Source organism: Callospermophilus lateralis, chromosome 1, assembly GCF_048772815.1.
Source record: "Callospermophilus lateralis isolate mCalLat2 chromosome 1, mCalLat2.hap1, whole genome shotgun sequence".
In the NCBI taxonomy this organism is placed as follows: domain Eukaryota; kingdom Metazoa; phylum Chordata; class Mammalia; order Rodentia; family Sciuridae; genus Callospermophilus; species Callospermophilus lateralis.
In genome coordinates, this window is record NC_135305.1 from 151,413,898 (window position 1) to 151,440,584 (window position 26,687).

At 54.3% G+C, this 26,687-nt stretch overlaps 1 pseudogene; it reads left to right on the top strand.

The window, feature by feature from the left end:
• The first annotated feature begins 1,543 nt into the window (after window positions 1–1,543).
• The window catches only part of LOC143642078 (putative RNA-binding protein 19), a 37,979-nt pseudogene continuing 12,835 nt past the window's right edge, over window positions 1,544–26,687 (top strand).

The following is a 26,687-nucleotide window of genomic DNA, read 5'->3' on the forward strand; positions in this document are numbered from 1 at the left end:
CCTGGTATCGATATCTGTGTGCTTATACTATGGCGGATGCAGGAGCTCTGTGCATCTGGGACTCAGGGAGGAAGAGATGGGTTCAAGGACACTACGTCTGAGCTGGTCTTGGAGAATGGGGACAGGGATTGCTTCGGAAAGATACACAAATGGCCCAAAGTTCACAAATAGATGCTCAAGAACAGGAGTCAACAGGGACCTGCAAACCCAAACCACAGGGAGACGTGGCTTTACCCCCACTAAGGTGGCCAGAATGGGTGGAGACCTAGTAAGAAGCCAGAAGAGATGGGGAATCGGGAACCTTCAAATGCCACTGATAGGGAGGTCACACGGTGCAGCTGCTGTGTGGCTGGGCGATGCCCCTCCCAGGAATACACCCCTGAGAAACGAAGACACACTTGCACACAAACACTTGAAAGCTCATAGCAGTGTTATCCACAATAGCCACAGGTGGAAACAGCCCAGATGTCCATCAGCGGAGAACTGGGTGATGAAATGCTCTTTATCTGCCCATGAGATATTATCCAGCAGGCATCAGAGGGAAGCACCAACTCACCTTGCTCAGGATGAACCTCAAAAGCAGGATGCTAAATGAAGGAAGCCTGTCACAAACCTCTGCGGGGGGTTGCACAGGATCTGCTCTACTTGGAGCACTAAGCAGGGGATGTGGTTTTGTGTCCAGTGTTGCCAGATTCCATTTGCATGAAATGTCCAGAGGGGGCAACTCTGGGGAGACAGAAAGTCGATCCGTGGTTGCCAGGGCCTGGAGGGAGGAGGAATTGGTCAGTGACAACTAAGGGTGCAGGTTTCCTCTGGGGAGAGGGGATACAGACATTTTAATATTGACAGTGATGGTGGTGGCTGCAAAACTTGGCATATATACTAGAGACCATTGAGTTGTACATGTTAAGTGCGTGAATTGTAGGAAGTGGATTGCACCTCGATAAAGCTGTCAACAACAATCACAAACAAATCTCTGATTTTCTGTGTAGTAGCTTCACTCCTCAGGTCCCCATATCCTGCCTGCAAAATGGGACTGTTCCCAAAATGCACATTCTACCATTTTCCCTGCAGTGCTTAGTAAGGCTGTTTCTCCACCTCCCAAAGGGAGGCAGGGATCCCTAGTCTAGCCCTCATTCTCAGGGCTGTCTTAGGAATCCATGGTAAAGTACAATAAGAAAGGGACACAAAACCACATCCCCTGCTTAGCGCTCCAAGTAGAGCAGATCCCCTGCAACCCCCAGCAGAGGTTGAAATCTGGCGCCACCTGCCGATAGGATCATGGCATTGCGCTCTCCCAGAACTGCTTCAGAACCTGGGCCTGGGCAGAATGCAAGCGCTCAGGCCCGCCTCTTAGGGGTGTGACCTCCTCAGGCAGGTCAGGCTTTGGCCACGCCTACTTCCGGGTGGGCGGGCCAAGAGTGGGGCTACGTCACTTTTTCTGACTTGTTGAAGGTGGTGGTGCCCACCAGGGCAGCATGAAAGTTGTCATGGGCAGTCGCTGTCCAGAGGTGCTGGAATCAGAACAGAGGGACCTGGTGCCATGTCACGACTGATCGTAAAGAACCTCCCGAATGGGGTGAGGAGAGAGCCTGGTGCTGGAAATCTGAAAATGGGACCCTTTAAGCCCTTTATCCCCTCCTAGCACAGAACCCAGCCCTTGGTAGGCTCCTAGCGAAATTAGTGAGTGAAGAAGCCGGTGGATGGTTGTGGTGATGTTTCTGGCTGCGGGCTACCCAAGTGGGTCGTCGTTCCTGTTTCTTTGTCGTTTTTCTGGGATAGAGAGCACCCACACCACCGGTGTGGCCAGGAAAGCATGCCCCAAATACCAAGCCAGCCATTTGGATGGTGTGAGAGTGTCTTCTGAACTCCTGCCTCCATCCTCCGGTGTCTCTTTCCCTAGACAGAGAATGTTAGGAGCCCTTTCATTTTTATTGTGTGTGTGTGTGTGTGTGTGTGTGTGTTTTTAGTTTTGTTTTTTTCTCTTTGTCATGTGGGAGGCGTTTATGCCACACAATTTAAAAAATCAAAACTGGACCGTGGTATGTAAAATGAGAAGCAAAGTCTTTCTGAGAATATCCATCTTCAAGTGGTTTGTTTTTACAAGGACTCCCCAGAGGCTTTTCTACATACCCAGATACTTTGCTCACCCCTGTAGTTTATCACAGGGACTATCTGCTGATTCCCTCTACTATGAAAGATGAGGACTTTACATAATCGATTCTTCTATTCTTGTTTTTAACTATCCTGCTCTTTACCTGAAGTGGTATACTTTTAAGATATGTATTACTGATCCATCTATCAGCTTTTTGTTGGTACCAGGGATTGAACTCATGGGAACTCGACCACTGAACTCATCGCCAGCCCTATTTTGTATTTCTTTTAGAGACAGGGTCCCACTGAGTTGCTTAGCGCCTCACTAAATTTCTGAGGCTAGCTTTGAACTCTGGATGCTCCTGCCTCAGCCTTCCATGCCGCTGGGATTACAGGTGTGTGCTGGCTTTCAGCCATCCATCAGCTCTAAACAGTGTCTCCTGATGTTTCACTTAGTTGGATGAGAGTTTCAGCATGGCCACCCTTCTTTTCCCTCCTAGTTTCATTTTGCATCTCAGTGTGGCTTCCTTTCCCATTGTTTATCTTTTTATTCTAATTTGTTACATGTGACAGCAGAATGCATTACAATTCATATTATACATATAGAGCCCAATTTTTTACATCTCTGGTTGTATACAAAGTATATTCACATCATTGGTGTCTTCGTACCTGTATTTTATATAATGATGTCCATCACATTCCACCATCATTTCTAAGCCCATGCCCCCTCTCTCCCCCCACTGCATTGTCCTATCTAGAGTTCATCTAATCCTCCCATGATCCCCCTCCCTACTCCACTATGAATCAGCCGCCTTATATCAGAGAAAACGTTCGGCATTTTTTTTTTTTTTTGGTATTGGCTAACTTCACTTAGCATGATATTCTTCAACTCCATCCATATTCCTGTAAATGCCATGATTTTATTCTCTTTTATTGCTGGGTAATATTCCATTGTGTATATGTAACACATTTTCTTTATCTGTTCATCTATTGAAGGGCATCTAGGTTGGTTCCACAGTTTAGCTATTGTGAATTGTGCTGCTATAAACATTGATGTGGCTGTGTCCCTGTAGTATGCTGTTTTTAAGTCCTTTGGGTATAGACCAAGGAGTGGGATAGCTGGGTCAAATAGTGGTTCCATTCCAAGTTTTCCAAGGAATGTCCACGCTGCTTTCCATATTGGCTGCACCAATTTGCAGTTTCACCAGCAATGTATGAGTGTGCCTTTCCCCCCACATCCTCACCAACACTTATTGTTGTTTGTATTCTTAATAGCAGCCATTCTGACTGGAGCGAAATGAAGTCTTAGAGTAGTTTTGATTTGCATTTCTCTAATTGCTGGAGATGTATGAAAGAATTAACAACAAGCATTAACAATAGTAATGAGCCCTCAGAGAGTTTACTGTGTGCTAGGCGCTGTTCAGATGTGTTAGGTGAAGTAATTTATTTACTCCTCACAGAACCCTGCAAGTCAGCTTCTACACCCATTTTAAAAGTGAAGAAACCAGGGTACATCAAGGTAAAGTTATCGGCCTGAAGTCACTCACATGTGATAACTTACACAACAGTGACAGAATTGAGGAGTCTGTCTGGAATGAGCAGTTCTGATCACTGCACCTCCCGTCTCACTTAGCATGATTGCGTGCCCTTGTCTTAATTATCTTCCAACAGATAAACATTGGGTCCTGAGTACTTCTGGGGTTGCTGACAGTGTAGACCGAAGTGGACAAGACTTGGTCCCTGCTTTCATGGAGTTTGCAGGGGAAACAGATCAAGATGCAGAGATTGAAGTGTGAGCGGGTGCTGCGGGAGCACAGGGGGCTTTGGTTACTGACCCACAGGGTCAGTGGGGCTGCGATCCTTCCGGAGGCTGCAGGGGAGAATCTGTTCCTTCACTTTTTCAGCTTCTGGAGGCTGCCTGCCCTGCTTGGCTCCAGGCTACACCCTTCAACTTCAGTCTGCAGAGTGCTGCGGAGCATCTTCCGGTTTCTCTCCCTCTGTTTACCTCATTACATCTCCTTCTCTGACTATGATCTTTCCGATTGCTTAGGACCTGGGTAATGCAGAGTCCTCTCCCCATCTCAGGGTTCCTAATCGAATCACATGGAAAATCCCATGTGCCATATCTGGTGTGTGACCAGCATCCGGGGGGCTAGGGTACTGGCATCCTTGGGGAGGCTATAAACAACAGAGCGTGCGTACTCCATCTGGTGCTCCTTCTGCCCAGCCTTTTGAAGTGGCTACTGGGCAGCGGCATGATGATAATTCTCCTTGGTCCTAACCTTGTAGCAGCCACACAGAGCACGACCCTCATGAGTCTCATTTCTTCACCAGTGAAGTGAGGAGGGCTTGCCTGAAGGCATAGCTCCAGTGTCAGAGCAGGGACTGTTGGGAGTCACCCGGGCTCCAAAGAACTTCCCCATCCCCCCCCCAGAAGAGCCATCCAGTGGTGAGCCCTGCTGACTCACATGATCCTTACCCACCAATCAGACTAGCCCTGCTGGCTCACATGATCCTTACCCACCAATCAGACTAGCCCTGCTGGCTCACACTTACCTTCCATTCATAAAGCACCCCATGCCAACTGTCAAACTCTTCAATCATTAAACTGTCATAACTGTCAAACCACCCCTGGCTCTATAAATATGCAGAGCTGTTCCTCAATAAATGGCATTTTCTCCAAAAACGAGCCTTGTTCATTCTTTCGATTTTGCGAAACCCGGGAAGGGGAATTCCTCCCTGCTCGAGGGCCCCCTCTCTCAAGGCTTGCCGTCCTTGTCCTCTCTTTTGAGCGCTGCTGCTTCTCGCACAACACCAGCTCTTCAGTAGGTGAGTTCCCCCATCGGGATCTACCTTCAGACAGGCTATGCAGGGGCTTTGACCGTGATCGTCCGGCAAACCTCTGACGCCCAATCTGGAGGAGAGAATGCACCCCACCACGACCTTCATGGTCATAATGGACTCTCTGGAACCCGGTTCATGAGCGGGAGGTCCTGAGGGGTGGAAGAACAGGCACTCCCCTCCCTCCCTCCCTCTCTCTCTCTCTCTTTCTCCTCTTCTCTCTCTCTCTCAATAACCACCCTTGTATGAGGGCCTCTTCTTCCCTCCCTGCAGACTCCCCCTTATTAAATTCTGCACACAAGATTGGCCTTACTATCAATTAGACAATCAAAGTCAATGGCCCCCAGGAGGATCCCTAGATCCCGCAATTCTCAGAGATCTGTTTAACTTCTGTGAACGCTCGAAAAAGTGGAAGGAGATCCCCTATGTTGAGACTTTTTCTCTTCTTCGTTCTCACCCTGACCTGACTGACAGATGAACCCCCTCCCTACCCACCTCCTCCATCGGCTCCATCCAGCCCCTCAGGTGCTCCCCCTGACCTGGCCGATACCTTTAGTTGCCCCAAACTAGGTCCCGCTCCCTAGTCCCACAAACCATGGCCCCCTTAAGAGAGGTTGCTGGACCTGAGAGCATTATCCGGGTACATGTCCCTTTCTCTATGAATGACCTCACACTACTCAAGCAAAGGTTGGGCTCATTCACCATAGAAGAGAGTTTCAGTGGGCCCTCCAGGCTTATAGCCTCACTTATATGTTATTGGTTAATACTCTCCTTCTTGAGGAACGTACCAGAGTCTGGGAACTTGCCAGAGCCCATGCTGATGAAAGTCACTGAGTTAATCCCAATCACCCTCTGGGGCCACTTGCTGCCCCAGATCAAACTTCCGACTGGGATTATACACAAGCTGGCATACAGAGTAGGGACCGATTCTCTGCATGTATTATTGCTGGGCTCAATTTCCAAAAATTACAAGAGACCCCATCGGAATTTCTGGATCGGCTTACGAAAGCCCTTTAGCAGTAACCTAGATCCCAAAACCCCAGATGGCCTCATGTCCTTATGATATATTTCCTCTCTCAGAGCTACCCTGACATCCGGGCCAAACTAAAAAAGCTTGAACAAGGCCCTGCCACCCCGAGACTGAAATTTCAGATGCTTGCCCAGGCCCTGCAGGGTGCTTCCTTGGGTCACCGCCCATCACCGAAAACCCCCTTGGGTGCCTGCTTCAAGTGTGGCAAGGAGGGACATTGGGCCAGGGCATGCCCCGCACCACACACCCCACCTATTCCATGCCCTAAATGTCAACAACAAGGTCATTGGGGTTCTGACTGTCCTAGAACCCATAGGAGGCCTATGACCAGGGAACTCTCTGACCTTCTGGGCATGGCAATTGAAGATTGACGGAGCCTTGGGTCCTTGTCCCTGGCCATAACGATCAATAGACAGGAACCCAGGGTGCGGATTCAGGTGGATAGGTGCCAGGTTGACTTTCTCCTTGACACTAGGGCTACCTTCTCAGTCCTGACAGAATTCTGGGGGCAAACAGTGCCGTCCACCTCTCCTATTGTCGGGGTAGGAGGAAAGACCATCTATCCAAGAAAGACTCCCCTATTACTCTGTTCCATAGACAACTTCCCATTCTCTCAGACGTTCCTAGTTATGCCCCAATGTCCAGTTCCTTTGCTTGGCTGAGATATTCTCTCTAAATTCAATACAACAATCAACATCCAGGCTCCTGGCAGCAGTCAGGCCCCAGAATCGGCCTGTTCATCTTTTCTGGCCCTTTTGGCAGAAGACTGGCCATTCTGCTCCACTTGTGAGGCTGACATGAAATACCATACTAACCTGGTTGACCCGATTGTATGGGATACCACACCCCCTCCACCATTTCCTGCCCACCAGTTAACATTCATCTCAAAGATCCTAACACCTTCCCCAATCAGGCTCAGTACCCCCTGTCCACAAAAGGTCTTCTAGGCCTACAACCTATTATTCAGGACCTACTTAGCAAGGGGTACCTCTGTCCTGCTCATTCCCCTTACAATACTCCCATACCAGCGGTAAAAAAGCCCAACGGGTCCTATCACTTAGTTCAGGACCTACAACTCATCAACACCTCTGTTAGGCCCTTACACCCTGCTGTCTCAGGTCCCCCATGCTGCCACCCACTTCTCGGTCATAGATTTAAATGATGCTTTCTTCTCCATTCCCCTTGCCCCCGAATCACAAGATCTTTTTGCCTTTATCTGGACAGATCCCACCACCAGATATTCTTGACAACTAACCTGGACTGTCCTTCCTCAGGGATTTCGAGATAGTCCACACCTCTCTGGAAAAACCTTGGCCTCCGACCTCCAATTTTTTCACCCCCAGTGCCCCGAATCCATCTTCTTGCAATATCATCCGGCAAATCTCTTTGCCCACCTGCGGGGAGGAAAGCACCCCACCACAGCCTTTAAGGCTACGGTGGCCCTCAGGGACTCCTTCCTTGGGCTGATTCCTAAAGTCCTAGTCCTCTCACCTTTAAGACTCGGCCACTAGAGAGATGCTTACCCTCCCCTTCCTCTCTCTTGCCCTGCCTCTCCCCTCTTTCTGGCCCTGGGAGTATTTAGTCTCTCCAGGAGGGGTTCCGAAAAGCCTTGGCCAAGGTCTCCCATGGTTATGGCTCCATCCAGGACGAGAGCTTCTACTGTCAGGATTCGGTGACGACCAATCTCTGCAGCTCAAACCTGCCACTTAGGCACTCCTGATTTTTTGGCTCTAATGGGGATGCCCCTTTTGCCAATAAATCCGTTTCCTTCTTCTCTGTGTCCTCTTCCCTCCTCCTTAAATGGGTAATGTGTCCTCTCTGCCTGTTGACTCTCCCCTACGGTGTCTCTTGGATCAAATATAGCACCCAGGCCTGGTCCACTCATCCCTTAGACAACCAAAGTAGATGGCCCCTTTTTGGGTCCCTGGATCCCTCCATTCTAAGGGATCTCTATAATTACTGTGAGCATTCATGATTCTTCTAGCCCTTCCAAAGGGCGCTCAACAGATGACACAGTTCTCCTACTTTCTTGGCCTTAAAGGGATATTGGGCCTCTCCACAAAATGCCCAAATAGCATGTAAAGAGGTCACATATCACTCAAGGGATAAAGGCCATTACAGTAGACAGAAAACAGCTTATTGTATCTATATTTACACCAAAGACCAAAGATGACAGTCACTTCCTCCTTCCAGGGTTCTATCCCTCCTTGTCTCTCCTTGAAAATCCTTCCATCTCTTTTCAGCCCTGCTCTCCATTAAACCCTGCCTCCCTCCTCCCATCTTCTCCCTCACATGAAGGGGTTAAAGTGGCGGGGTATGCTGTCATTTCCCTCTCATCCAGCACAGAGGCAAAACCTCTCCCACCCAATACCACCAACCAACAAGCTGAACTCATAGCTGCCACAGGGCCTGCGAGCTAGCAGAGGGAAAACCCTCTCCCTATATGCAGATCTCCCATGCAGCCATTTGGAAGAAAGGGGGCTATTGACCACCAGAGGGACAGCAGTCATTAATTCCACACTTATTTCTGGCCTCCTACGAGCCTCCAAGCTGCCTTCCCAACTGGGAATAATCCATTGCAAGGCCCACCAAACTGACTCCTCCCTTACTACTATGGGAATTCCAAGGCCGATCAAGTGGCTCCATCAGCCGCCCTACAGAGCTTTACCTCCTCTCCGCTACTCTTCCTTACCACCAGGGATCGGCCCAATGATCCCCAACAACTCTTCCAGTTTCTTCACTCTCTATTCCATTATAGTCTACAGAGTCTCACTACTTTCTTTCACTCCTTTTTCACCCTTTCCCCACACGATAAGACCTCCTACAACAGATCACTTCTGCTAGTCAGATCTGCCAGAAAACCAATACCAATATTCCATTAAAACCTAAACCTTTCCCTTCTCATCAGGCCCACGGTCATATACTTTTTCGGGATGAGTTGAAGCCTTTCCCACTTCTAACAAGCGGGCCTCTACGGTAGTTGATCTGTTGCTTACTCACATAATCCCCCGTTTCAGGATGTCCACTTCTATCTAATCAGACAATGGCCCAGAATTCACCTCGCAGATAACTCAGGGACTGGCTCATGCGCTATTACTCCCTTGGCATTTCCATTGTCCTTACCGCCCCCAGGCTTCTGGAAAGTTTGAAAGAACCAATGAGTCCCTTAAAGAGACCCTCACCAAGCTCACCATGGAATTAAGCCTGGACTGGGTAAAGGTGCTCCCCTTGGCTTTATTGTGATTAGGGCCTTACCAAAGAAGCCTTCTAATCTCACCTTTCGAAGTCACGTATGGCCGTCCCCTCATTCCTCCTGGATTGCCTACAGAACCCCTACCCTCCGAAACCTATGCCCTGCCCCTCCTCTTCCATCTGTGCTCTGAACTCTGGCACTATCAAGACTGGCTCCTTCCCGACCCTAGTATCTCTCAAAACTCTACCTCCTTAACACTTTTTTACTATTGTTTACTATTGCCCACCAGGGGAAAAGCCCCCTTTAAAACCAAAATGGAAGGGCCCTGCTCAGGTGATTATGTGCACTCCCTTGGCGGCCAACTCAAGCTGTCTAATAACCAACTTTCCCCATGGATTCACATGTCCAGGCTTAAGCCCGGTGCTCCTACACCTTCTTCGGAAGAGCCAAGGATCATCACCTGTTATTAAGTACTCTTGTCATCCCTCCCCATAGATCCCTTCAAGCTCTGCTTCTCCTGTGTCTCCATTCTTAGCCCAATACCTAATGCTCCCCCTCATTTCTGGCCCCTCTTGGGTCCTCTCTTCGCCCTATGTTTGGAGATTCAAAGCAGGTGACCCTAAGGGCCCCCTCCAGCCAGACCCCCTTCTCCTCCTTACCACAGAACCCCCCACACACACTTGCTTGGATCTGGCCGGTAGTGGGACCGTTGTGTGTTGTCCTTCTGACAAACCACTTAGGTGTCCGGAGCATGGTGACCCCTGAGTAAGTGTGAACTACCTTTATCATATGAGAGCACTTTACCAGTTGCCTTCTGGGCCTAAGGAGGAACATGGGTGTTTTGTTTACCCTCCCAGTTTTATAAGAATTTCAAGTATCAGTATTTAAAGTTGAGGTGTTTCGCATTCAACCTGGAGAGATCTGACTGCTGTCAAAGGGAAATCTGGTAACAATGGGCCACCGTCCTCCCTTGGCCACCTTCGTTCAGAGCTTGGGAGAAGGTGCCTTCTTTATTACAAAGCCCGTGCTTTCTTGGTGTGACTGGGGAAACCTGGGAACAGTGATAAATGAGAGAAGCAAGCTGGTTTGGAAAGCTGGGATATTTCGAGAAAGGTAAAGAGAGAAGCAAGCTGGTTTCAGAGACACCCAGTTAGGAGAGAGTTTGAAAAGCAGCCTTAATAGAGAGGGGATGGAGCTAGATTGGACTAGGAATGAAGAGTGGAATTGAGGGTGTTAGGTGCAGGACAGGCTGGTCTGCAGGGCATGCCAAACAAAGTTACCTGCAGGATGACCTGGCTTCTCAAGCCCTCTGTCTGGTTCTTTATCACCTGTTTGCTTCAAGCCCAAATGCCCAAGTCCCCGTTCAAGGCTGAACACTTAATCCCCCTTGTGCCAACAAGGCAGCTTGTAGACCCAGAGACCCCATTAGATTTGGGCTATAAAAACTCCCTGTGCCTGTTCCTTCCCTTTATCATAAAGTTCATTCAGACTCAGGTGGGTAAGGAATTTCTAATCAAGCTTTTAACCAGCTTCTCCTCAGGAACTACCAACTCCTGGCTACTGATGGTACCTCCAGTCCAGACCTATGCCTAATGGACTGACATCATCATGGATCTGTGGTGGCAAGGAACCTTCCTTGATCTGGTTCTTGAAGTTAGACCAGTTCTCTCTGCCCACCCTGGGGGGGGGGGTCCTTACTTTCCTCCTCTCTGATTCTCCCACAGCACCCCATCTCAGCAGGAAACAGCCAGAATGAGTCAACGCCCACTCTCATTTAATAACAAAGGTGTGTGGGGGGGAATGTTGGGAGTCGCTTGGGCTCCAAAGAACTTCCCCATCCCCTGAGAAGAGCCGTCCAATGGTGAGGCCTGCTGGCTCACATGATCCTTACCCACCAATCAGACTAGCCCTGTGGCTTACATAATCCTTATCCACCAATCAGACTAGCCCTGCTGGCTCACATGATCTTTACCCACCAATCAGAAAGCACCCCATGCCAACTGTCAAACCCTTCAACTGTTAAACTGTCATATCAGTCAAACCTTCCCTGGCTCTATAAATATGCAGGGCTTTTCCTCAATAAACGGGCATTTTCTCCTACGACGAGCCTTGTTCATTCTTTTAGGGACCTGGCTTGACTGGCACAGCACATTGCCACCTCCTCATCTCTGGTCGCCCTTAGAGTCCTGGAGCCCTGGGTTTCTAGCCATTTGTCGCTTTGCTCCTCCCACCTTCTGTTCCAGATGAAGGAAGAGGGGTTCAGGCACCTCTTCACCGCCATCAGCATGCTGACCGACTACAGCCTCAAGTTCACCAAGGACGGCAAGTTCCGCAAGTTTGGCTTCATAGGCTTCAAGTCCGAGGAGGAGGCCCAGGCTGCACTGAACCACTTCAACAAGAGCTTTATCGACATGTCCCGGATCACAGTGAGTGGGCCCCTGCCTGCCTGTCCAGAGTGTCACCCGCTGCTCCACCTGTCAGCGACACTTGGGTCCCAAGGCTGTCTTTTTTCGGCCCTTTAGCCTTTGGCCTTCCTCAGCGGTTCCTCCTCTTCTGTGTGTACGACTCTCCCGGGAGCCAGTCAGACTGTTGCTGGGCCCGCCGTGGGCCCTGGCTCAGTGGGGGAGTCACGCGGAAGAACAGGCCTTCTGTAGCCTTGGTGGCACCTGTGCTGCTGGCCAGGAGGGCACTTGAGCCACAGGTGTGTGTCCTTCACTGCCTGAAGGCAGGCACTCAGGAGCCACCGGTCCCTGTCTTCAGGAGCGCTGGCAGACGCAGGTGCTGAGTTCAGGATGGTCACTGGGTCAGGGACCCTGGGACAACTGAGCAGGACCCACCCTGGCCAGGGAGGGGTCAGGAAAGTTTCCTGGAAGAGGAGGTCCCACAAGGGTCACCCACAGGTGTTTACTGACATGATAAAACGTCCCCAGCCTTTTGCTGAGAAGGGAAAAGCCAAGATGGAGCAGCATAGAGCCCGAGACACTGCACAGCCTCACCTCTTGCTCTGTGTGGTGTGGGCGTGGTGGCTTGTTGGGTCATCAGGCGCTGGTGATTCATCTTTGGTTGCAGGAGTTGGAGTCACAGCCTTTTGACCTTCATCATAGACTTAAGGGACTGCTGTGGAAGTCCACGCAGCCAGGATGTGACCAAATGGCAGGCTCTTTCTTTGGGGAGGGTGGTGGGTGACCAGGGCATCCTTAACTGTCTGGGAGTTGTCACTCTGGGCTCCCAGCAGGACCAGCCCTCACCAGGGTCACCACTGAGAGTGCGTTGGAGGCTTTGGTCTGGAGAGGTCTGGCTCAGGCTTCATCCTCAGCACACTCCTGGCCCCAGGGCCACCTGTCTCCTGTTACCTGGGAGGTTCTCCAGATCAGTGGAGCTTGCCTATTGGTCACCAGTGATCCCAAGAGCATGGGCATTGTTGGGAGTCTCCCTGAGAACTCCCTGGGTCTTTCAGACATGGCGGAGGGCATATTGCCAGTGGGCGGATAACAAGTTGTTTTGAAAAACTTCTAATTGGCCCTCCCATCTTCTGTGATCGTGGACAGCTCGTGCCCCCCATGAATCTTATGCAGGGCAGACGTGCGTGCACCTTAAGTGATGACCTGACCTTTACTATGATTGGCCCCCCGGGAGCATCCTGGTTTAAGATAACTGACTCTCACTTTCTATATATGCTAGCACCAGCTTGCAGTAAAGTGCTTCATCTTTGTCACTGCTATCTGTGTGTGTGCATTTTAATCTCTGACAAGAACCTTGGTCTTTCAGACGTCCCCTGCACCCACCCTTGCTGATCACTGGCCTACATCATCTCATTCTGTCCTCAGAGCCACCATTTGGCATGGATGGTCCTGAGTCCCCAGTCTCTGTCCCTGAGGGCCTGGGTCACCTGGGGCAAGTTGCTTCACATCTCTGTGCTCCAGTTTTCTGGTCTTGAATTGGGGAGAGCTGTGGCTTCACTGCCCGCTGTCAGGAGGCTCAGCGTGTCCACAATCCTCACAGAGCACTCGGGTACTGCGTGGAACTCCCCAGTAGACGGTAGCTAGTGTAGTGACATCACGGAGCACAAAGCCAAGGCAGGTTGGTAGTCCTCTGCTTCTGCTCTTCTAGTGGCAGCTGCCTGTCTGTAAAGCCCAGGTTCCCAGGTGCTGAAGGGCAGGACCCTCAGGACTGTGGCTATCACAGCAGGTGTGACAATCGCCCTTTCTCATGCAGGTGGAATTCTGCAAGTCCTTTGGGGATCCAAGAAAGCCCTGAGCCTGGAGCAAACATGCCCAGAGACCAAGGCAGCCCGAGCAGCCCTCACAAGGCTCCGTTCCCCCAGAAATTAAGAAGGTATGCAGGTGACCGCGCCAGCACCAGGCCTGTGTGGGCAGGCGGTGGCTCTGGAGGTGTCTGCAGTTCCATCTGCCCTCCCCCTCCCGTGTGGCCCTCATCCTCTGCCTCTGTTTTTAGGATGACAAGAAGAAAAAGACTCCACGTTAAAACGGAGCAGGTGAGTCTGTCCTGTTGACCGAGAGGGCGGGGGCAGCCGGTTGGAGGGGTGCAGGCTGGTTCAGAAAGCAGAGCCCACACCTCGAGTCCTGCCATGTCCCTGTGGACTCGGGGTCCACCAGAGATGGGGAGGATGCTCGCCCTACTGGGAGTTCGGAGGGCTGAGCCCCACTGAGTCCCCTCTGCCTCTTCTCCTGTGTCCCTGCTGCTTGCCTCCGGTGCCCCCAGCTGAAGGAAGACACCAAGTTCCAGGAGTTCCTGTCGGTTCACCAGAAGCGGACACAGGTGGCCACTTGGGCAAATGATGCCCTGGACACTGAGTCCCCAGAAGGGAAGAGCAAGCCGAGCAGTGACTACTTGAACTTTGAGTCTGATTCTGGGCAGGAGAGTGAGAAGGAGGCCGCTGAGGAGGAGTCGGGAGGTGAGGCTTGGGCGCTGTGCCTGTGCACCTGTGTCCCTCAGCTGCAGCCCTGTGGCCCACCAACACCTGCTGGCAGGCACTGGCTGCCCCTCCCTCAGACATCAGGCCTGGGGCTGTCCACCCACGGCTTGGGAGCTTTCTAGTGGGGGGATGAGGTCACCTGCAGACAGGTCTGCCATGACTGTCCTGGTCAGGTGCTTGTCAGTCGGGAGTGTTCACCGAGTGCATGCTGCATGCTGGGCTCTGGGGATATAGCGCTGAGCTGTAGACAGGAATCCTTCCCCATGGCGCTGTCAGCTGTCATTGTGGTGAGAGGAGAGCAGTAAACAGATGAGCACCCAGGGACACGTCATGGGGTCACAGTCGCTAAGGAGAGGAAGCAGGAGAGCTTGGGAGGGAGCTGCTGGGGAAGGCCTTGTCAGGTGGGTGAGCCTTTGTCCTCTCAGGCTCAGCGTGCTGGGGCAGCTGATGGCCAGTGACCAGCTGCATTATGGGTGGCAGCTCTGGTTGGGGGTTGGTCAGGCTGGCTGAGGGCAGAGGATGTGAACGTAGCGTCACCTGTGCACCTGGCAGGGTTTCTGTGCTAAGCTGCGATCTGGAGGATTTGTGGGACGTGGTGGGACACATAGCTGGGGGCACAGGGGGTCGCAGACCAGGGCACAGCATCACAGGGGCTCAGGATAGGGGAGTGCGCGACTGCAGGGCAGACCGGCTCTGGGCACTGGAGCAGGGAGAGTGGGGCCCAAGGAGCTCACAGAGACCTGGAGCGGAGGGGCTGGGGCTCCATCCTCAGTGTCCAGAACTCACAAGTGGGGGTGTGAGGCTAGAAGGACAGTTGTGACAGCTGAGCAGGCACACTCCTCCCCCCCGGCTGTCTCTATAGCACCCCTCAAGAGCCAGCATATCACCAGGTGTCCCCTGTAAGCCGTTCACACCTGTGTGCTTCCCGCAGGGTAGCAGATAGCAGGTGAGGAAGCCAGGGGCCCAGCACTGGAGCTGGGCTGGGGTGAGGTCCTAATGTTTGGGGTGTTTGCTGCCTAAGTAGATGATCGAGCGTGGCTCCCACCGGGGTTATGTGGGTGGCCCTGTGAGATGATGGGTGGGTGCCATAAAGTGTTCACTGAAGAAATGGTTCTGCTGTGTAAGTGCTTTCTGTGGCACGTGAAGCTCCTTAGTGTACATGACACAATTGGGAAGGTAACTGATGACCGGGAGGGGCCATCCAGGGGAGAGCCTGGCAGGCGGCAGGGAGTCATGGAGCTGTGTGTGTGGCACGGGAGCTTTGCCCTCTCGCGGTGCCCATCAGAGGGTTTATTGGGGCAGTGGGCACCAGGACCCTGGTTGTGGTGAGTGTGGCCTCAGGCCACCCCCCAGGTTTCCAGCCCTGTGCTGCCGGAGTCTCTGGCTGCTCAGGAGGGTGACCTCCTCCCCGCCCCCTGCCCTCTCAGCAGAGCAAGGCCTGGAAGCTAAGGCGGCTGCCCAGCAGGGGCTGTCGGACTTGGAGTACCTGAATCCAAGGTGGTGGCAGCCAAGTCCTCTTCCTCAGAGGAGGAGGAAAGCGAGGACAAAGCTGTGACAGAGGCAGCGAGGAAGAGGTGTCCCCTGCTGCCCCGGACCAGCCAGAGCAAGGGAGCCCAGGGACCCTGCCTGGGAGGGGGAGGCCTCAGGAGCCTGGAGCCTAGGTACATGCCTGCAGGAGGGACAGAGGGGGTTGTGTGCCTGTCTGGGGGTGTGGCCCCATGGCTGGGGGTGTGACATGGAGGAAAGCCCACCAACCCGCCATGCACTCCCCGATCCTCTGGGCTCATTGCCTGCTGGAAGGGAGGGGTGGCCTGCCGGGGCTCTGGGCACGAGTGAGGTGGTGACGGCTGGGTTACTTAGTGTTCAGTCACAAGGCAGGCAGGTGTGGGTGGGCTCCTCGTTTATGGACAAGCCTGCTGTCACTGGATGCCATCACAGTCACTCAGCAGGCATTCTCCGCCTCCATTTTATAGGTAAGAAAACTGAAGCCCAGAGAAGGGAAGTGACAGGTCAGGCCCCAGGCCCGGGTCTGTCAGGCTATGAAGTTGAGATTGTAAAGGTGGACGCGACTCCCACCTGGAGCCCTGTCCTCCGGACACAGGGCCTGCGTCCCAGTTCCTTCCTTGGAAGCTCCAACAAGATGAAGGGGCTCCGTCTGCTGCCTCCTCTTCCCCTTGCTCTTCTCCACCCTCCTTTCTAAAGCCCACCCTGTCCCTGTCCAGGGAGGTCAGAGGGCGAAGGGTTCAGCTCTCAGCTCTGACCCTGTGTGACTGCTGGGCCCGAGGGTGCTGCAGCTCCACAGGCCTCTCTGATCCTCATCCGGAAGGGACCTCCTCGCAGCACCTGTGTGTCACCAGGCAAGCAGACATCAGTGGTAGCCAGGTCTCTGCCCTGGGGCTCCTCCCATCTCCCCTGGCCTTTGATGGCCTGGGGCACTGCTTGCCTGGCCATGGTGCCCTGAGCCCTGGCTACCGCCCTCAGAGGCAAATGGAGACCCCGCAGCCGCCACCTCCACCTGTGCCTGCACCCTGAGCCCGTGGCAGGCACAGATGCGGCACTCTCGTGCTACCCTGTAGCCTCCACTCCTAGAGCTGCCATGTCCCAGTCTGTCCCCTGCCACCACTGCCCCAGGGAATCCACTGTGGTGGTTTCTCTTTGTTCAGGCAGAGAAACCAGCAAAGCAGAAGGAACCCACCACGGCCCACACTGTGAACCAGTGTCACAGAGGTAGGTGCTCTGAGGACAGGAAGATCACCTGCGGGCACAGACGGGGGTGGGGTGGGGTGGGGGGGTGGGGGGGTCGGGGGGGTGGGTGGGGAGCTTCTGTTGCCTGAGGCCTTTAGTATCTTAGGGTCCAGAGCAAGAGGAATATGAGGCCCAGAGGGCTGACAGATGACTTCAGGGAAGGAAACCAGATGGCTGTCTACAACTAAAAAAAAAGGGCTGGGGCCTGGGAAAGCCGAGTGGTCAGTGTGGTCTCTGTTGGGAGCCCTCACCCTGCTGCCGTAGGGGCAGCCGTCTCAGACACAGGTTAGGGTGTAGATATTGCTGCAGCCCGACTCAATACTATTTCCAGGACACAGCTACGTGACTAGAGTGTGAAAGTCACCTACAACCGGGACGACCACGTGGGTTACCGTCCACACTGAGCTGAAAGCTGGAGTGTAGCCAGATGGGGTGCCAGGGTGTAATACAATTACTGTAGGGAACTAGAGCTGGAGGTGCCAACTGTCCTTGGCACAGTGGGCAACCCTGCTCAGCACTCCTGGGTCGCACCCAGTGGCAACCACTGGTTCTTTGGGACATGCCTTCTTAGATGCTTTTTCCGGTGCACTGACACTGGTCTGGTTTCTCATTCCCATTTTGGTTTGCAGTGTCCCTGCAGCAAGACCGCACTTGCTGCCCACCACTGCCTTGTTGTGTAGTCTTCCTTCCTCAGGAGACACCTTGTTACACTTTCCTGATCTCATAAAGTGGACATGGGAACTACTTATAATTTATGCTGTTAGAAATACTGAAGCAATTCCTTGTGATTAGGGGTCAGTTTTTTTTGGGGGGGGTACCAGTATTGAACCCCAAGGCATGTAACTAATGAGCCACATCCTCACACCGTTTTATGTTTTGAGACAGGGTCTCACTAAGTCGCTGAGGCTGGCTTTGAACTTGTGATCCTCCTACCTCATCCTCCAGAGCCACTGGGATTACTGGCCTGCCCACTGTGCCCGGCTAGTTAACTGTTTTTGAAGAAAAGATGAACCCCTGCCCTACTCCTCCTGATGAAATCAGGTTCAGATACATCAAGGATTTGAGCTGAAAAAGTTTCTTTCTAAGCAATTTGTAAAGTTTTGTGGGAAAAAAGAAAAAAAAAATGGGTTGATTACCTACCCACCAGCCCAAAGCTCTGGAAGCCAGCAGCTGTCATGAAGTCACAGTGGTTCATAGCCTAACAGAGAGTCTAGTTTCTGTAACTTACAGAGATTTTTATGAAGGATTTATGACCCAACAGAAAAACAAAACAAAGAACAAAAGGTTTTCAAAGAACAAGAACTGGGGTGGCCAGTGCACATGTTTGGATTCTGTCATGATTATCAAAAAGCAAAATCAAAACTGGAGTTCACATTTTTCACTTGCCAAAATGGTACGCATCGTTCATATTTGGCAATAAACATTTTCTTGTCTTTTAGAGGGCCGCATGGAGCTGCCCGGCAACATTACGGACATCCAGGCCTTTGCGGAACTGGTGCCTGGCCAGGGCTTTGCCCCCAGGTGAATCCTGGCACACCAGAGCCTGGATACCGGAACGTTCTTGCAGCCTTCCTGTTATTACTTATAACTCAACGTGTTGATTTGCAGTCATTGGTAAGAACAAAACCCAAATCAACCCTGAAGCTCCATTTCTGGGGAAGTGATGTGTCCTAGGTTCTCGGAAGGGAGTGGTCTGCCCCTGCGCAACATCTGGCCGTGGTCAGAGGTGCTCTTGATGGTGACATCTGTAGGGGGCTGCTAGCCTCTAGTGGGCAGAGACCAGGTGTGCTGCCTGAGCCCTGCCACACACAGGACAGCCCCTACAGCAAAGAGTCACTAGCCCAAAATGTCACCAGTGCCAGGTTAAACCTGGGTTAACTCACGGGAACACGTGAAAATGGTGTAAGATGACGTATCACAGAAAGGAACATGATGACAGGGAAGACCCCCAAGGTGCCATGGCCAGTGGAAAAGGCCAGGTGTGGAGCAGGACATGGCTTCATCCCCAGAGGAACCTAGCTGTGTGTGACCCACCATGCTGGCTTTCCTCTGGGCAGGGGAAGGTTTGGAAAGAATCTAGTAATTACAAACTTGGATGCAGTAACGTGAAAGCTCAGAACTTGGCTGGGCTTTTTCCACTGACCTGGAGCGCCCAGATGTGTCCTTCTGTCCTTCTGTCACTTTGTAGGACAAGCTACATCAGGGCGGGGCCTCAAGGGCTTCCCCCAGGGCCCAGATGGGAAATGGATCTGCGGCTTTTGATTTGCAGAAGGAGCCAGGAAGAGTGAGCTGGCCTCAGAATTAGGAACCAGTTTGGTTTCCTGATTTGTACTTTTAAGTATTTGTTATAATTTCACACCCTGAATGTTCACATATTTTTTAAAATGTGTTTAAATCTCACACATGTTCAAAGAAGGGAGTAGGTAAGAAGGAACTTTAGGGTTGTCACTGTGATTAACGTAGACAAATATCCCTGCTTTAAAGAGAAGTGAGGAAAGCCAAAAAAAAAAAAAAATTCCTTAGGAACAAAAGACCAGATGTAATGCCTTAAAACGGTGCTGCTAATGTTACTATTTTATAATTACATTATTCGTTTCTTCTTCAGTTTTTTTCCCATTTTTTTTTTTTTAACTTTATGGTGTGGGAGAGATGAGTGTGACTTAAAGGAAAGAGAAAAACCATGACCACTTAGTAATCTTTTCTAATCCAACACTTTGCTCCTTATCTCTTTATCTGGTTGCATGGTTTCTTGGGGAACTGATAAGAGACAAAACTTGTCTTTGCAGAAAAATGTTCTTTAATTCCTAGCACCCCTGAAACCAGTGGCCATTTGAATAGTGAGAAATGCACACAGGAACAAGACAGGTAAGGCCTGGGAGCTGGGCAGATGTGCAAGGGAAAGCTGGCCACATGGTTGGGAAGGTCCCAAGGCAGCCTTGTCCCTTCTCCTCTTTGGCGTCCTCAGTTCTGTGGATGTGGCTAACTGGTCAAGACGCGGATCTGTGTCATCCTTGCCTCTGGCAGCCTGGTGTATAGTCTCAGAATTCTCTCCTCCACTGTTCTAGTAGGTTCCCCTGTTCTGTTCAGGTAGATGCCCGCAGGTCTGGGTTTGCTGGGCTAAGTCCATGGGCAGCTCTGCGGGTGGGCAGTGCTCTACCTCTCTGCGCATGCGTGGTTTTGCCCCAGACCACATCTCCCCAGATGTCCGCTGGCAGAATAGCCACATCTCAGAGAACTATACTAAGGCTCTGTGGCCACTGGATGTCTGGACCCTGGGGTTGGGAGTGCCTTGGCAGGAAGAGGCCACCTGGGCAGAGTGGTCAGGTCTGGCCGAGCTGGCACCCAAGGAGAAAGGTGCTCCTGCGTCGGGGTGGTCCAGTGCCCTTGCTGTGTCGGGTCTCCTCCCTCCCCAGCTCTCCCGCCCAGCTCACCAGGCTGATCATTCAGGCAGCCATTATTGCTGGAGCTCAGCAGAGGGCAGTATGAGGGGCGGGGGACAGAGCCCCTGCCCAGGTTCACAGCCCAGCCAGCCACTTAGGAGCCCTGTGACCTAGGATAGGAACTAAGCCTTCTTTCCTCATCTACATAAGGGCTCAGACCTGTCGTGCAGTTAGGAGGGGTCAGGGTCAGCCCCGGACAGTGTGAGCACTGGGCACACTCAGAGAGCAGCTGAGGGTGTTGGTGCTGGTGACGGGGCCACTGGTTCATGGCACCTCAGAGACCAGGCAGGGAGCCAGGAGGAAGGTACCTGCCTTGTTGGGGCTCAGGGACAGCATCTTGGAGGCCCTGGTGCTAGAGAGAGCCAGCACCTGAGCATGATGCTGTTGAGGGCAGCAAATGACCCAGGTGGAAGTGTGGGGGCGGGAGCTGGGCTGGGCCCTGGGGCTGCAGTAAGTGGGGGGAAGCCTGGGCCTAGTGGAGGCTCGGGGCTTAGGACAGCCTCGGGTTTAGAAAGGCCCGCTGGCCAGTGCAGGGAGGGCTGCTGGCAGCTGGAGGCATTGGAGGCTTTTGCTTGTGTGGGCTGGTGGGGGAGGCTGGGGGAGATTGTGGTGGTGTAGACGGGGTGCTGCTTGGCGGCTTCATGGGTCAAGGCCCAGTGAGGTTGAGGCTGTGGAGGCCTCCGCACCTGCTTGTTGCTGTGTAGTCCCGGCCTCTGGAGCTGCAGGCAGGGTTGTGTGGAGGTGACCCTCCAGTGCTGGGCTGGGTCACAGCGGCCATCGTGAGCATTTCTTCTCTGCAGAACATGGTCAGGGAAGGGGTGAGGCTGAGAGGAAGGCAGAAGGGGCCTGGTTTTTGCACCTTTACCCACAATGCCAGTCGGGTGCTGAGTGCTCCTCCAAAGGGTGGCCAGGTGGGGGGTCAGCCTGTGCCGCGGTGGCTCCCGCTTTCTGCACCTAGCCAGGTGCCCACGTCCTCTGACTCCGAGCATTGGCAGGGCAGGCAGTTACCTTGTCGTGGTCTCCTCTCAGGCTACGTCTTTGAGGATTTCAGTAGCGAAGAGGAGGTGAAGAGAGCCCTGAAGTGCAATTGGGAGTACCTGGGTAAGGAGGCGCGGCGCTGTGTCCCGGGCTCCCTGACTTTGAGATGGGGTCTTGGTAGGTCAATGAGGCTGGCCTTGATCCTCCTGCCCCAGCCTCCCAAGCTGCTGGGATTACATGCACAGCCCCAATGCCCGCAGAGCTGGGATTCTCACTCTCTCTCCAAGCACCGAGCTGGAGAGGTGGAGGTGTTTTCTTGGGCTTCCTTGGCTGCTGGGTGATGGGATCCACTGGCAGCACAGCCCCCAATGCCTGCAGTGCTCCTCTGCCTGGGAAGGCTGTCCTTTCTCGCCTTCCATCCAAATGAGCTTCAGAGAGGAGGCCACAGCCAGGGCCCTTTGTTCTTGCCTTGGTCGTTACTTCTTAGACTGGGAACTTGCAGGCCTGTGGTCGCACTCGGCCACATTGGGCCGAGTCTGTGGGGAGGGGTGGCTCACGGGCACCGTCTGGAAGTGCTGCCCGAGCCCCTGTCTCTTGGGAGGCTGACCTGGACATGGAGCATCAGAGACAGTGTGACGTCCACAGAGGTTCCACATGGGACATGAAGGTCTGGCCATGCTGTCCTGCTCCCCAGGTCCTCCCACACAGGCTGGTGCCCTGGCCACACAACAGTGCTGCGCAGGACAGAAGAGGGATTGTCCATAGACTCCAAGTGCCCATTTGGGAAGAGGAAGACCCACAGAGGGGACGCGGTCACACCCTGGTGTTCAGAGTGTCCACTGCAGACAGTGTCCTCTGAGTAGGACAGAGTCACAAACACTTCTGCGGCACTAAGTGTAGCCGGTGTTGGGTAGTAACCACACATTGACTCTTGGACCTTTGAGGCCACCCTGCGTTTAGAGACTGTGATGCCATGTACAGGCGAGAGGAGGAGTCCTGAGTGGGTGAGGTGACCGGCCCAGGGCAGGCTGCATGTGAAGCGGGATGGAGCCAAGTGCCCCTCCTCCCCCACTTAGTAGGCATGAGGGACTATGAAATGATGCCCTTGACCTTGGGCCTGGTGGCTGGCACAGCGCAGCTGTTCTGTGTTCATGTGACCGACCCTTTAGTGCCCGGCCCTTTCTCAACCTGAGCTCAGCCCCAGTTCCAGCTCCAGCAGGCTGATGCCTCCCCTGTCCTCAGGTCCCCTGTCAGAGGTCCACTACCCCATCGACAGCCTGACCAGGAAGCCCAGGATTTCGCCTTTGTCACCTTTATGTTCCCTGAGCTCGCGGTGAAGGCCTACGTGGACGTGGACGAACAGGTGTTCCGGGTGAGGTGGCTTGTGGGCACTGGGTCACTGAGCCTGGCGACGGAGAAGGCCACGCAAGGCGCGCGTCCACGTTCTGGGTCCCAGGACCCACAGTGACCTGCCATGCAGTCGCCCCCAGTGAACTACTTGAAGGGACGACTGTGAGAGGGGAGCTTGCTGGGGCGTGTGGGTGGCCCTGAGGAACCAGGGAGCTGCTGCTCTCCCAGTGTCCCCCTGCAGTGTGCACAGGCCCAGGCCAGGCCATCTCCAGTGCTCCTCCATCCATCTGCTTATGGCATATTGGTCTCGCAAGCACTGGGCCAGACTGGCCCCTGCCGTGTGCAGCTAAAAGTGACACCTATGCAGGGTCGGCTGGGGGAGTCAGGGCCCGTGGGGTGCTCACAGAGGGGTACAATCCCCTTGGCTTGGCTGTGTCAGGTACCCCCAGCCTCAGCTGGATGGAGAGTGACCACGTGGCTTTCTGCCTGCCGTCCCTGTCTCCCATCAGGGCTCAGTGCTGAGTCCAGCTGGCTTATGACGAGGGGACACAATGGAGAGCGGGGCTCCGCTTACCTCCTGCTCTGTCCCCTCAGGGCAGGATGCTGCACGTGCTGCCGTCCACCATCAGGAAGGAAGCCAGTGAGGACACGGACGTCCTCGGCTAGTCCTACAAGAAGAAGAAGGCGTCCGAGGACAAAGCCCGCAGCTCCAGGTCCTCGTCCGCCCTGCGTGGCCTCTGCACCCGTCCAGGCTCTGCCGCCTGGGCCCTTTCCCTCTGTAGGGTGGGGCCTTCAGGGCCTCAGTGTCCCCGCTGCACATTGGGAGAGTGGGACTGTGCCAACATAGGTTCTGAGGTGTCACCAAGGGCTGGGTCCCTGGCACAGGGCAGATGCCGACGCTTGTCAGGGCTTGGGTTTGCGGCCTCACTGCAGGCCGGGTGCTCGCCCAGGACAGGAGAGCTGGCAGGGGGCGGGGAAGGCCGGTGAGGCTCATGGCAGTTTTGGGTCTGCGAGAGGCCTCTGTTGGTCCCAGCCTGACCCGTTCTGTCTGCCCCTGCCCTCAGCTCCCACAACTGGAACACACTGTTCATGGGGCCCAATGCTGTGGCCGATGCCATCGTGCAGAAGTACAGTGCCACCAAGAGCCAAGTGTTCAACCACGTGAGTCAGAGTGTCTTGCGTGCGTTGAGTCCACAGACTTCCTTCCAAATGCTGTCCACCATCGCCCTCTGCTGGGGTCGATTCAAGCAAACCCCAGAGTGTTTTTCAGCCACTTGGCAAAGGACATCCCTTGGTTCTGCCCATTAGCTGCTTTCTCCATTGTCCTTTACCCTCCCTCACGGCACTAGGGTCAGTGCTGTCCGTTGGAAGTAGAAGGTCAGCCCCGCGTGTAATTGTGAGCGTCCCAGTGGCCACAAGTGTACAAAGAAACAGGCAAAACTAGTCTTAACGAGACACCGTCTTCAACTTGACGTCTAGAGCCTCGTCACTTTGACGTGAGCAACGTAAAAAGCCACACTGTGTTTCCTCCCTTCTTTCCACCAATCCACTGTATTTTGTGGGTAGCACAACCTGGATCTGAACATGCCACACTTCAGGTGCCTGGTCCTGTGGTGGCTTGTGGCTGCTGGACTGGGGAGGGCAGCCTGGCCTGAGTTGGAGGGACAGCCATAGCCGCTTAGGTCCTGCATGTGTCCTCTGAGCACTGGGGCTTAGCAGTCCCGGGACAGGGGTCCCGCCTTGTAGTGCCACCTTGAGGAGGCAGGGGAAGAGAGGAGGGCTTGGTGGGGGGCGCTGTGGCAGGAAACTGGGCGAGTGGGGAGGTGACAGAAGCAAGGACTGCTGTAACGGGGTCAAGGTCAGCGCATGCAGAAGCCCCAGGTCTGCAAGAGGAGCCTCACAGAGACCTGCCCACTGTGGGAAGGGAAGAGCCCCAGGGTGGGTGGGGATGCGTGGCTGGGGAGGGCAGAGAGCTGGTGTAGCGCCAGAGCATGGGCCCCACCTCAGTGCAGGTGGGCGACAGCACCCTGAATCCCCTCCCCGCTGGGCCTGCCCAACTGGCTAGGCCCTGCTTGACAGGCCCGGCCTCCTCTCCTCTCCCCACAGGAGACCAAGGGCAGCATGGCAGTGCATGTAGCCCTCAGGGAGATTCAGCTGGTCCAAGAAGTGCTTCCTCATCGACAATGGCGTCAGCCTGGACTCTTTCAGCCAGGTGGGTGCCTGCTGCCCCGCTGACCCCACCTCTGGGGAGTCGACTGCTGCTGCTGAAGAGCTGGGGATGGCCTCAGGGGAGGCTGGGGGTGTGGGGGGGTCCTGTGGTTACTGGATCCAAACCTAGGGCTCAACCTCAGAGTTGCCCCTCCCAAGGACAGGGACAGCCAGCTCCTGTGGGCAGTGGGCTGCTCCTGGGGGCACGGGCTCCTCGCTGTTTCTGCTTCCCACGCCTGTGTCCACAGGTGGTCCTCAGTGCCAGGAAGAGCCCTCCACGCTGAGGTGCCGATCTCGATTACTGCCCAGCGGCAGGGTGCCTGGGAGGTCCAGCGGGGCTGTGGTCAGTCACTGTCAGGATCTGGTGACTCAGCTGGGGCTGGGATTTGATCCCGGAGTTCTCACTGGGCGCCTTGTGCCTTCACCCTCAGCGGAGCTGCCTGTTGGCTGTGGAGCCAGCGGGTGGCGCCTCCTGGGTCCTCCCAGGTGACTGGCCACTGAGCCCCCAGGTGTGCACCTTGACTAGAGGCCACCAGGTCAGTGCCAGTGTCCAGCTGAAGAGTCCTGCTGCCGGCCCTCACATGGCCTCTCCTCCCTGCAGGCGGCAGCAGAACGAAGCAAGACTGTGATTCTGGCCAAGAACCTCCCGGCAGGCACCCTGGCGGCCGAGTGCAGGAGACCTTTGGCCGTTTCGGGAGCCTGGACTGTGTGCTGCTGCCCGAGGGTGGCGTCACTGTCATCGTGGAGTTCCTGGAGCCCCTAGAGGCCCGCAAGACCTTCTGACACCTGGCCTATTCCAAGGTAGGCCGCTGGGAGCTGCTGCAGGGAAAGGGCCCGGGAGCTGGTGTGCCCACTGCCCAGCATGGGCTCAGCCTGGCTCCACCTTGGTGCTGGTCCCGCCCCCAGCCCTCCCTGAGGGCGCTACAGGAATCTCCCTGGGCCCCTGCCCAGCTCCAGCCATCCTCGGCCTTCCTTTCCTGCCCCGACTTGGGTCTCCCTGGTTGGCTGTGATGCTGTCCATGACTGTGGTGAGCTGCAGCCGGTCTTGCATGCAGGGCAGTCCGTGTGTGCACACGCGTGTATCCGCAGCACAGGGGTCTCTGGGTCTCCATGACAGGTGGCCGTGAGCCAGGTGGCCTAAGACCACACAGTGCACCTGTCACAGAGCTGGCAGGCAGGCAGGCGTACAAGAGCAGGGTGTGGCCAGGGCTTCCAAGGGCTCTGGGGAGGACCTGTCCTGCCTTTGCCCACTGCTGGGCTCCTGGCATCCGTCAGCTCCCTGAGCCACTCCCGTCCCGGCCCCGTCTTTACGTGGCCTTCTTCTTGGTCCCAGATCCCTCTCCTGGGCTTATAGCCCACCCAGATAACCCTGGACCATCTCAGGTCTTGATTGTACTTGCAGGGGATGCACTGATAGGTCTTGGGGGCCTAGATGGCCATCTCTTGGGAAGCCACCTTTCACCCACCACAGGTCATTTGTCTGCCAGGCCTCTTGATGCTTTGCAGGCCGTGGTCCCCAGTCACCAGCAGGCAGGCCTTCTTGGCCCCCTCCAGCCCTGGGGGGTTCCCAGCTGGGGCCCTGCCCACTGCACCATCAGGGCTTGGTGAGAGCCTGTCCCGTGAAATTGCAATGCCTCTGGTGGCCCGGCCAGGAGCTGTGCCTGGACTGCAGCCACCCCTTCCTTCCCCGCTGCTTCGGGAAGGAGTCCCCATCACCAGAGTGGACAATGGCAAAGGCACTGTCCAGGCACAGCCTCCCCTTTGACTCTGACAGGTGTTTTTTCACTGACTGCTCCTGTCAGCAGCCTCGACTGAGGCCCAGTGACCTGAAGCTGCACAGCTCCTAAGTGGCACCGCCAACTGTCCGACCCC